This window comes from Strigops habroptila, chromosome 10, assembly GCF_004027225.2.
Source record: "Strigops habroptila isolate Jane chromosome 10, bStrHab1.2.pri, whole genome shotgun sequence".
In the NCBI taxonomy this organism is placed as follows: Eukaryota; Metazoa; Chordata; class Aves; order Psittaciformes; family Psittacidae; genus Strigops; species Strigops habroptila.
In genome coordinates, this window is record NC_046359.1 from 25,946,018 (window position 1) to 25,958,418 (window position 12,401).

At 40.8% G+C, this 12,401-nt stretch overlaps 1 protein-coding gene across 3 annotated transcripts in view; it reads left to right on the top strand.

Moving 5' to 3' along the window:
• Nucleotides 1-5,410: 5,410 nt before the first annotated feature.
• The window catches only part of DAAM2 (dishevelled associated activator of morphogenesis 2), a 172,667-nt gene continuing 165,676 nt past the window's right edge, over nucleotides 5,411-12,401 (top strand). For all 3 annotated transcript variants that reach the window (XM_030499163.1, XM_030499167.1, XM_030499165.1), the window contains exon 1: nucleotides 5,411-5,640. The gene's annotated coding sequence lies outside the window, so the exon portion shown is untranslated. The remainder of the gene's footprint in view (nucleotides 5,641-12,401) is intronic.

The following is a 12,401-nucleotide window of genomic DNA, read 5'->3' on the forward strand; positions in this document are numbered from 1 at the left end:
TACAGATCATCTGTCTGCATATTGCACCTTTCTGTAAGGTGACCATTTGCTGGAACATAGTTTTTTGTTGGTTGTTTTTTTTTTTTTCTTTAAACATACACAGATATACACGAAGGAAGCATTAAAAAATGATGGGGAAAGCAGAGAGATTCCATTTTACAAATCAATGCTCTCTGTTTTGCTAGCTGAAAAGCAGGAAGAAACTGAAAGAATCTGAAGTTCAGCTGGTTTTTTTCTTTTTTTTTTTTTTTTCCTAAAACTGGTCTGTTATCCCTGAGAAAGTATCGTGAATAGGTTCAAAACATTCATAAGGTGTTAGGTGTGAACACAATCCATGTTTCTTCAAGGCAGGCAAATGAAACCATGGTGAAGTTGCTGGCTACAAATGTTTAGAGTAGTCAGGGACTGCCAACTACTTTTAATTGCTGGCAGATGATTGATGTTTTATTGGCAGGAAATTTAATCTAATTCTGGTTGATTCTGTGTCCTTTGCCTTCAGGGTTCTGGGTTTGAGTTGGGCTGTTGTCTGAAAACATAGTTGCACTTTCAAGATGTTTGAGAAATACCAAGCAATGCTAAAGGGAGAAACAGGACAATTCCTGTAGAATTTCCACTTTTTTTTTCCTTTTTTCCTTCAGTTGGAGTAATCTCTGACTTTTGCATTCCAAGAGCTTGTAAACCTTTTCTCCTTTCTGAAGAGCAAATGTCTTTTTCCTCTTTCCATAGTTGTTGTCTGAGTTGCAGCAAATACTGATGGCTTTTCTTTCAGGCTTGCATGTTCCCTTGTCAGCAAACCACCTGTGCAGACCACTCACTAAATCTTAACCAATACAGGAGAGAGGGTTATAATAGGCTTGGGCAGCCAATGAAAGAGGAGGAGCTGTGTACAGGAAAAACACAGAGAAAAGGGTGAAATTGGAATCTACCATCTCCAGAATGGTCCAAACTCACATCTTACATCTTATTGTGATGGATACAAATTTTAATATACTTGTAGTTGACCTAAATTATATGGCATGGACATTTTATAATATGGAAAACAAATCTTTTAATTTAAGAACAATTGGTAGAAGTAGTTTGATAGCTAGTACATTGATTTAAGGCATTGTTGAGGAACGTTATCTTCATATTGAAGGCCATAACTTGCATTAACTGCACAAATCTTACAGATCTGATAAAACTTAGGTTCAAGGAACAAATTTATTTTCTTTCAACCATTTTTTTTTTTTTAACTGAGAAAATAAACCCACCAAAAATAAATGGTTGTGCTGGGTTTGTAGTGGCAGCTAACTAAACCATATTTTTCTACGGTGTCAGGAATGCTGCAGAAGAAGTACACCAGCAATACATCAGATGCAAGCTAACCTTAACAACAATAAATTCTACTGAAGTTTCACTCAAACATCTGCATGCATACACATGTGTAAATGCATACACTCACAGGTATGTACACACATTGTGATTCATCAGGTGGAAAACAATCTTGTGGCACTAATAAGTTTAATTTTTAATTAATAATGAACATTATTGCAGATGAGCATTGTCCAGATCCCTACTTTTTTAAAGTTCAAAGCAAGTTCTCAAGCTGATGTATTAATAAATTAAAGATGTGGGTAAGGAATAAAAAGCTTTAATCTGAAACTTATATGTCCCTGAATTGGAGTACATATCCACCCTTCTTCATCAGGAAGTCAGTGGGAGTAGAATCCAGCCCTGAGATCTGATGGTGTGGTATGAGTCCAAAGATAAAAATAATTTTAGAAGAATTATATTATCTAAAGAAAAGTATATGCATGTCTGTATTGAATTGACTATATATGCCTCATTTCAGCCCCTCAGTGACAGGGGACAGAATTTCTTGTGGCTTTTTGATAAGTAAGGATAGTGAGTAACATCAGTGCACAGTGGTAATACTGCTCTGCATGTCAGACTCAAGAGATGCTCAAAGCGTTGTGTGGTATTTTGGAGACCGGGAGACATGCAGAAACAATCTCTGTAAGGAGGCTATGAAAGTCTTGCTAGTTCTGTAGCCTGTGGTGACTGAGCTGCAGCCACTATAGCTACCCTGGGTGGTGGTGTCAGGCAAGGCATGCAGCCGAGTTCACAGAGCTGTGGTGTTTAATCTCATTGTCAGATGGAGCAGGCAGCCTGGCACTGGGTCTCTTCTCACAATGGGCACTTTTGTTGTTAGATTAATATACCCGTATCCTTTTGTTTTGACAAGGGATCTAACAAATACTTTATATCTCCAGAGGTGGAGCAATATCTCACAGAAGCTTTTGCTTCTGCCTTCTATAAGGAATCTGCTTTTTAGTAGCAAATAATCTATTTGGTTTTGTATGTCCCTTTCCCCTTGTCTTTTCACCCTTTACTATTAGGCACACTTATACACAGATAATACTATAGCTTTTTGGTGTTGACCTTGGTCATCAGAGCCTAAAAATGTTTATAGAAATAGGCAGGTGATTTCTTTAATGGTCTTATTCCTAAATTCAGAAGGAGCTGCCTTTGTAGGTGCATTTATGGTGTCTTGGGATGTAGACCTTACATGAGACACTGTCCAGAAAGAGAAAGATACCTTTTTTCTTTCTTGGTAGCTTTGGGATGACTTTTGGTTTGCTGCCCCCCATAAGCTAAGGCACCAAAATATCTCCGATTAAATGTTACCTCTTGTGCAAGCGGATTGCTCTGCAGAATCAAACATTTTTGCAAACTGCAACACTTTCCAGTTTTCACTGAGGTATCTGCATTGCAGTATTTAATAATAAAAAGCTGCCTTCTCTGTCATCTTTTGTCCCAAGCTGTTACTAATACAAGTATTCAATTATATAACACCACAGTTTAATGGACTTTTTTTGTTATTGGGGAAACAGTCACAGAAAGAATTGGTGATTTATCTAGTTTCATTTACTGCTGACTAAATATCGAAGCATGCAGCAGAACTCAAACTCTATGATGTCTTTTATTTAATATACCACACATTTCTCCTACAGCCAGTAATAGAAAACAGGAGGTGTGCTGTAACCATTAGACAGTGCTCTGTCAATGGAACATCCAGATGCTGCAGTGAGGGGGGGGGCAGCTTTCACAAGGGATTATGAGGAGAGTAAGGAGCAACATATGTAAGGAACAGCAGATACTCTTTTTTCACCTTGACATTTATGGTGGTTAAATCATTCTGGTCCAGTGGCACAAGCCTGTTTCCTGCTGGGCATTTTTTGGTATTCTGCGTGTTCTTGTTTTGTGTGCGTGGAGCAATGGAGCATGGCTCTAGCTCCCCCCAGGTCCCTATTTCTCTTCATTGTTGGTGTCTTTGCCATTCAAATCCCCACCCACTGCAGCACCTTACCCTGTTGTCTTGTAGACAGACTCTGACTGTTTTGAACATATCAGAATAACCTTAGCTGAGGCATCAAATGGATGATCACCTTTGTCTTAAATGTTCTGTTAACTTTTAACTAATGGACAAGGGCCATTTATCTTGGTTACACTGTATTGTAATAAATGGTACAGTGTGCTAAGTTGAGAAGGCAGATAGTGTCAGTAATGTGAGCCTGCCTAACCCTTGTCCCTTGACCTGCTGCTGCAGGTTAGTTAATTTCTAGGGCTTGATGCAGGTCTTTGGCTCCAGAACCTTGGCTGGAGGAAGGAGAGGGAAGCAAGAGAAGGAATCAGTTAATCATTCCCACCTCTTCCAATGAGAAACTGAGAGGATGGAGGCAAGAAGGGAGAAGCAGGAATATTAGATGGAGCTGGAAAAGTGGAGATCAGTTGCAAAGTACAGGGCATGCAGAAGGGGCAAACAGGGAGTAAAGGGATGGGGACTTGGAGGTTAAGATGAAAAAAGTAGTAAGCAGAGATGTGAGTGGGAAGTGAGGATTAATTGACCAATGGTAACATGTGAACGGAGGGAAGGATTGATGGAATTTAGAAGATCTCTTCTACTGTGCATCACATGTAGCTTGCATGTGTAAATCATACAAAACTTTCCCAGGCTTTATGCTGAAAAAGGCAGGAGCACAGTACAGCTCATGCTAGAGGAACATTGATGGGTCCCTGTTTTTTAATACAAGGTTAATAATGCTGAAGATTATAATTCAGTAGTGTGGCTAAATGGCTACTTATCTTACAAGGTAAAAGGTATACATGCTGGGAGTTAGCGGGTAGCTACGGAGCCAGCTTGTGAAGGACCATTACCATTAAAAGGGGGTGGGCTCACCTTGTGGTTTGTACCCATGTTTTTCTACCAAAGGACCAAAGAAGCAGAAGGACATCACAGCTTGCTTACAGTTTGCACCCATTCTGTGCATTCGTATGTGTGTGTGAAGGCAGAGAGGACAGGACAGTGTGAGACAGTGGTGTCTCGGTCTCATCTTGTTTGGTTTGGCCTGCCAGTTTGAAGGCGATATTTTTCTCCTGTAACTTGCTTTCTCTGGTTGTGCCATTAAATATATACATATTTGTGTATATATACGACTTTCCCTGTGATATGTGTTGATTGGTGGTGTCATCATGAGGGTTCAGTTATTGTAATGAAAACAAATGACTTGCACGTACAGAGAGCAAACCATATATTTCCATGAGTTAAAAAAAACAGAGAGAGGTTTTGCAGATGGTGTTACTATCTATCTCTGAATTTCAGTGTTACTGTTTGACAGAAAATGCGGTTTCTTCCACTGCAGACAGCAGCACACACGAGGCAGGCAACTCCCCCATATTAATCTAGTTATTAATATTATCAGATACATTTGAAAGTGAAGTCAGAAAACATGCTAGAAACAGGGGATTTATGTGGGATTAAAGCTATCTGGAGAATGACTGAAGAGGAAAAACTGGGAAATGAGGGCTTTTTATTCAGTTAAGTCAGATCCTCTCCGTTACAGGGAATGAAATCCATTAAGGTCACAATGACCCAGATTGCCAGGGGATATCCCTGGTGCCGCTGTGGGGAAAGCGGCGGTGCCGCGTCGTGCAGCGCTGGGCACGGGGCTGGAGAGGACGCGCCGAGCCCCACCGGGGGCCCTGCACCCGTGGTCCAGGGAAACGTGCGGCCGCTCCCGCTGGTGCCGTCTCCTGCGCGGCGCGGTGATTCCCGCCTAGCTGCGGAGGGTGCGAAGGAGAGAACGAGAATAAAGAATAAAACCAAAACCAACGCAACACCTGAGAGCCTTGAATGAAAACTCCGTAGAGGAGCATTGTCTCTGCTCCCAAGGCGCGTAGGAGCCGAGCCCGTCCCGCGGTGGTTACGCCCGGGCTGGAAAGGGCGATTCCACCCCCCCGGTTCCAGGCGCCAGTCCGGGCAGCCCCGGTGGCTCCTGGCCCGCGCCAGGCCGGAGCTTGTCCCTTTAAGAAAGCGCAGCACAGTAGCAGGGGCCGGCCCTGCCTCCCGAAGCCTGCAGTGCCGAGCGGGGCTGGGGAATGGGAAGCAGTTCCTGATCTGGGGCCGAGCGAGCGCACACGGCAGCAGCAGGAGCAGCAGCAGGAGCCGCCGGCACAGCCACTCCGGCTCCACTCGCTCAGCAGCATCCAGCGTGGGGACCAGCGCTCCGCCTGGCTCCCTCGCGCGGGGTGGACGTTCCTGAGCACTGAGCTCAGCTGCTGTAAAAAGCAAGTAGGAAAATATACAGCTGGATAAAATTGGTAAGTCAAACTAAAGTCACATCCTCCTCCTTGGGCTGCAGTTTTCCAGTCTCTTAATTTGTAATGGGGTTTTTTTTTAGTAGATTTTTTTTTTTTTTTTAATTGTCTTCTCAGCAGAGCAGCTGGGAAAACATGGAGGCAAAATAAGAGTGTAAAAAAAACTTTAAGGATTTGTCAATGTTTGTGCTGTTTTGAAATCCTCTTTCCACATTGACGCTTTGCTGCAGGAGTGGGGAAGGGGAAACCAGCAAGTGTTTTTGTATATGGGGGGAAAGCAGGCTGGTAAGAGTTGTCATTGGCTTTCTCGAGGACATGATTAAAGAGGGAGTTTGGGGCAGGGGGAACCACAAAAAGACTTTCAAGAGGCTTGAAGCGACTTGTCATTTACTTTTCCAGAGTGAAAACAAATCTCGTGTTAAACAGTTTTAAAACGCACTGGAATGCGTGCAGCAAGAATAAGAATCTGTTTAAAACTGTGTTATCAGTGAAAATCTGGATGCCAGAGTATTGCCGAACGAGTGTCGTGTATGTTTGTTTAAATTTAACTAAATACACGGGCAGCCCTGGACGAGCAGAGGCAGTAAATGCCATTTTATTTGCTTCGGACAGAGGGCGACGTTGCTGCACCTGGGATAATCCTCACTGGAACGGGGAGCTGGTAAAAACGCAAGTGAAAAATCGAGTCGAGATAAGGTATTTTAAACCATTAAAGCAGAAATGGTTCACATGCAGAATGCTGCGGCATATAGCATCCAGTTAGAGCAGTCGATGCTTTTAATTTTTGTTTCCTTAAATTGCAGAGGTAATTTGTTTGTTTTAAGAGATTATCTGAATTATAAAGAAAAAAATCTAAATTCTGTTGATCAGCTCTAGAAATTAAAGCCTGGTTATGACCCCGTTATCTTTTCTGGAATGTGTTGTGAGGTCAGCCTGGATAGAGAAAGGGAAGGAAAGCGTGGAATTGCTTGACAGAAACGTTACTCAGTAGTGGTGTGGGAGGTGATGAAGAACTCTCACTCAGTGTTGATCAAGTTGCAGGCGGTCTAACTGTCGTTAGACATATGATATGGGAACATATTCCGTGTATCCAGTATGGATATGTAGCAGAGGTTGAAGATCTATAAGCTTAATAGTGAGACCTGTAAACCCTCATGACTGAACAGCATATTGGGAAGTAGTTTGGGGAAAGGGGAGGGGCATGTTTAGGCAGGCATACAGCTCTCTCCACAGAAATCCAAATACCACTACTGGTACAAGAGGCTGATAGTTGTGCCGTATTCTACCCATATATAACAAAGAGTTAGAGAATATAGCAGTAGACTGTCCTTACCTCTGTGTGTGTATATTTGCTTATGCATACCCTGGTGGGTATAAGAATATTCTGCTGCTTGGCGGAGTAGGAACTTGGGTTTCAAAGGCTTTAAAAGGAATGAAGGTATTATTTTAACTGGTCCAGTTCTATTGTGAGTGGAGAAGGATCAGAGCTGTCAAGTTCCCGTCTGGTACAACCATTATTAGAACTTGATGTTTCTGTTGTGACCTGGGGCTCTGGTTGTGCATTGAACAACAAGATGTTTCTGTCTGGCTTTATTCCTGTTATTGACAAACCACATGCAGAAAGATTTGCAGGTTTTGGGTGTTTAATGTGAGACATGCTGAGCAAAGCAGATTAGAAGAACTGAATGGCCACACGGAACATAATCATTCAAACTCTGAATTACTGTACCTCATTGAAAAGTTTAGACTGCTACTACCTCTGCTGAATCAGTGGAGTATATGAGCAGAAGTCAACTTTCTTACTTGCAAGAGTCAGTTACACAGTTATTATGAGGGAGTGCCTCCTTGGGATATTAATAGGTTTTGAGGATAAAAATAGCCATTTCTTTGTACTCCTTATAGTTCATTTGACATCCAGGTATCAAAGGCCCTTTGGAATGATTTACTCTTCAGTTCATCTTTGAACTAGCTGTCACTAGTCAGATGTCCGACTCCTGCTTCTGTAACTTACTGAGGACTCTCTTCCGCTTTCCTACAAGCAGACTACTTGGGATTACTTAGCTGTCCCCTGTGTGCTGTGCAGGAGATGCTGGACCCCTAGGCAGTGGAGCAAGTTAATTGAGAATGATAGAGCTATCAGACATTCTGCAACGCTTCTGTACCTAGCAGGTGGTTGTCTTCATTAGGAGGCTAATTTATTTACTGAAAGTATGTCTCCTCCACTGTCACTGATGTTCAGCTAAGCTCTCATCAGTTACATCTCCCCCTCTATTTCATTCGTCTGCATGACATGTTTAATACGGTAGTTAAAGTGATTTCAGTTCAGTTCTACTTGCCTATACTTCAGACTAAAACCTTTGCTTCACAAATGGAAGAGACAGTTTGATGTGTCTGATCCTATTTTTACTATGTTGATTGGAAATTCACTTTAGTATGCGTTTTATTTTGTTTCTGAGTGTTTTTCTTTGAGTTACCTAGTACCTGAGAGTCCACACTGTAAGTCTGTCTGTGGCTGATGTTGAGGTCATACAGTTAACTCCTGCAGAGTCTCCAAAACATAAGCTTAATATGACATGTGTGTGATATTTTAAATGTGCAGAAATCCTCCATCTATATTTATGCCAAATTAAAGAAATGGAGCTTTCTTGAATAGCTTTTTTCATTAGAGACTGCTCTTTCTACCTGCCGGGAGATAACTTACGATGTTGTCAGTACTGTAAATTCTGTGCCTGCCATTGGAGTGCTTGTCTACTACTTGCTTACACTGACTTACTGCTTACATTGCTCTTTGAGCGAGTCTTGCCAGAGCAAGACTCATAGTTACTCAACAAATTACTGACAGGTTGGTTTCTAATATTATTAGTTTTGGTCATTGTTTTGCAGAACTTTAGATTCTTCTTGTTAATTCATCATTGAGCATTTTATCATAGTCTACTTGATAAAGCCTACTGCAAAATTCTTTCTCTAAGGAAGTTTCTGGGTTCAGGTAGTTCAGGATGTTACCACGGGTTATGAAGGCCTGTGATGCTCACATAGCTGAGGTGAATCTGGCCTTATTCTCTCTTGTAGGTAAAGCCTCTTTTTGCTTTGTATAACAGAAGCAGAATCCCAACTTAAAACCTCAGCGTGCTGATAGAGTAGTAACTTGTCTTGTTCTTTGATAACAGATTTCATAGACAATTTTTTACACTGAAAAGTGATAGATGTGTTTTTATGTCTGATTTATTTGCCTGTCTCTACTTTTGCAATCATTTGGAATGCCGCATTTTCCATTACACAAGGGGTATGTTTATCAGTATAAGTGGTGACCTCTCAAGTTGCTGTCCTGTGCAACATCAAAAAATGTTGATGTGCAGAGAAGGTGGAAAGTAAATAAGATTTAATAGCTCTGAAGGTAGAGATGGAAATGAATTATTACAGGAATGTGTTCCCCAAAGACTAATTTTGGTGGAGTAGGTCCCTGTATGCAGCTAGTCCTGACTCTTCCAGACTAAGTCAGATCTGCCAATGCTCATGTGTATGAGCATCCTCCAAGGAATTAATTTATTTCTGTCTTCATGTATGTACAGCTGTCATCTTGTGTCTGAGAAAGTTGATGAGTGAGCTGTTCCTTCTTTTTGTCTGTAGTTTCAAAGTTCTTCTCTTAATCAGATTCATCAGAATCCTTGGAAAACTTCAATCTCTCTTTAATCTCAATCCATTATTGAGAGTATTATTTCTTAAATGTAGAAAATAATGAACAGAAGTCTGTATAAATACTTTTAGGTACTCTACCAGTTTAATTATACTTATAAAAACATGGTAGTGACCTAATATATCATTAAATAATCACATTTAAATACTGCACTGACCTTGCCAGCCAGTAAATCAAAGCAATGGCGAAATCCCTTTTGTTCTCTTTGCTACACCCTGAAACCTGTGAAATAATCTTCTGAGCACTCAGCAAAACTATGTATCAAGTTGATGTGTTTTGGAGCATGAAATGAGGGAAAGAGGTAGGAATTTCTAGATTCTTGGGGACTAAAAAAGGCCCTGCTGAGATTCCCCCTTCTTTTTTTTATAATTGGATAAATTCAAAAGACCATGAATTTTAAAGGTACCATATGAGAAGAAAAGACAGTGGCAGCTGGCAGCACTGTTATTTAGTATGGGCTGCACTTTTGAGTGCCTTCATTGGAAAGGTTAAGTTTTATACTCAGGGCTGCTGCTTACCATCCTGTCAAATAGTCCTTTGGGGAGGGGTGGTGGGGTAGTTGATTCACAGTGCAACTGCTGACTTTTAAAGTGGAGTATAGAGCAAAAGCAGATCTGAAGTCTTTGCTTCCTGCTCTCATGCTTTGTTCTGAGAAACTTGACATGTTGAGAAATGTGGACAAGCAGGAGCATCTAATAATGAACTTTTATGCCATATGGTGTATAACACAACACCCAGGTGCAGAAGGTAGGCTACAGGCACCCTTTGCAACTGCCCTTCTCAGTTCTTTTCACTTGTGTTTCATGTTTGGTTTTATGTTTTTTTTTAACTGGGTGTTCTGTCATTTAGCCAACATGATGTGTTAGCCAGATTGTGTGTCTAGCCCTACAGCCTCTTTCTAGATGTATCAAGACCTGTAACTTTACCTACATCTGTCTACTAACTGGCATGATCATATAGCTGTGTTTATTTTGAAATCCACAGAAAGTATATGGAGAAACACTGTAATTTCATTTCTCCAAGAGAATCCTTTTCAGCAGCTCATGAAACCCAAGCTCATGCCAAATGAAAAGCTTTTGTGTTATCATTTTCAGTTAATTAAACAAATAAACACCAAATCCCTTACAGCGGCAGTTTTATAAATACTGTGCGTGTGCATGCGCATGTATGTGCATGCCTACACCAGTGCTTCACTCTCATGTTGACAGCTTGGGCCTTTGATAGCAGGCTGGGCATTATCATACACTTTCAGGTACAGGATAGAATGATGCAGGGATGTAGGAGATGGATGATGTCTTGTTTTTGGTTTTTTTTTCTTTTTTTTAATACATCTTACTGCAGCTGAAACAGACGCAGAAATTAACTGAAAGCTTCAATGTTTGCGTCAAAATGATCAATTTTAGTTGGGTTTTTTTTTTTTTTTTTTTTGAAGAAAACATGCTAATGGCTCAATTTTATCTTCTGATAGGCAACCCCCCTGTTTTTCTGGCAATTTGATACTTTAGTAAAGTGAACAGTAACTTGATGAAATAAGCCAAATTCATGTGTGCTAAAATGCAGGAAGCTGGATTTGCATGAATAGAAAGGTGCACTGGTAGCTGGGGCTGAGCTACCTCTTGGCACCCACATCTCTCTATTAAGCTGAAGGATTATTATCTTCTAAAAATCCTGGACAGCTTCATTGGTGAGTTGGATTTCTTTTGTTTTCATTTTAAGAAAGCCGAATTGATTTCGTTTGGGTGAAAGCTCTTAAACTGACAGCCGTGGAAGACCACAGTGCCTTTGTTCAGCCACAGAACAAGTGATGCCTTGGACCATGGCTGAGTTGGCTTCCCCAGTGCTGCTCTCTAGCTGTGTGTTTAGGTTGTGTCAGAGGACCAAACCTCAAGTTCATCATCTTTCTGTTTATTTGTTTATTTGTTTATTTTTGCCAGCGTTGTCATATTGCTGACAATGGGCTGTCTAGTTAGATTTGGGATGGCTTCTTCTGTAACCTGTTTATGCCAACAGAAGTCTTTGTGATCTTTTTGTTTCAAGTGACAAATAAAACTATGGCAAACTCGCTGATTTATCAGGACAGCCTTAATCAATTCAATTCACATCAGCAACCATGAAATGGGAATGGTTTTTGTTGGTTAACCAGAATGGATTCAGCCTAGTGACCTGGTGGAAGGACATACTGTAGTCCATTACCAGCCCTGTGAATCATTCAATCACCCAATGCGGTTTTTCAGTACGCCACTTGCATTACACAAGTCCTGTGTTTCTAGGCTCTGCATTCCTTGCCTGATTCAGAGTCCCTTTGGAAAATTGCATGTGAGCTTTTGCGTTAAGCTCATCTAGAACTCAAAGACTGAACTGCAGATGCCTCCTTTGAGACTGGGAGGTGGGACAGAGGGACTACATGATGGTGGCACACAGGTTGTGGTAGTACCTGCAAGGATTTGTAATAACTTAAGCACAGACTAAACCTTTTTGGCAGGATGTTGTATTTAAAAAAACAAACAAACAAAACAAAAACCCAACCAAAACGTTAAACATTATGCAAATGTTGTATTTTCATGTGTGTTTATATGTTGTCCTCCTTTTTCCTGAGATTTAAACTGTCTTTTAAATAAATTTTATAGAAAAAAAATCTTTTATTTCTGTCTATAGAGCACTTGGTTATAGAAGTATATATTTGTACTGGAAGCTGTTTTTCACTCTTTGTGCTGGTTATTTTTTAATGACACACTACTCAGGTTATAGAGTGAAACTTGGCCAGGTAGTTCCAACTTCCTGTTTCTTGTTCACTTCGCTAACAGTTCTTTCATCGTCTAATACTCTGCAGCGTTTGGGTTGGAAGCTCTTCAGGGAATTATGTATATTGAACAACCTTTTTTTTTTTTCCTCACTTAAGAAAATACCTGAAAACAAATAGTGAGTTCTAGCAATGTTAGATTTCAGTCAATAATGTTGTGCTTTTGCCAGCCATCCTATGTCATGCTTAAGGTGGCTGACTGGTAGGTGAAATTAAAATGGAAAAATGAAAATATACTCCAGCCAAGTCATTTTTTCCCGCTGTTTCATT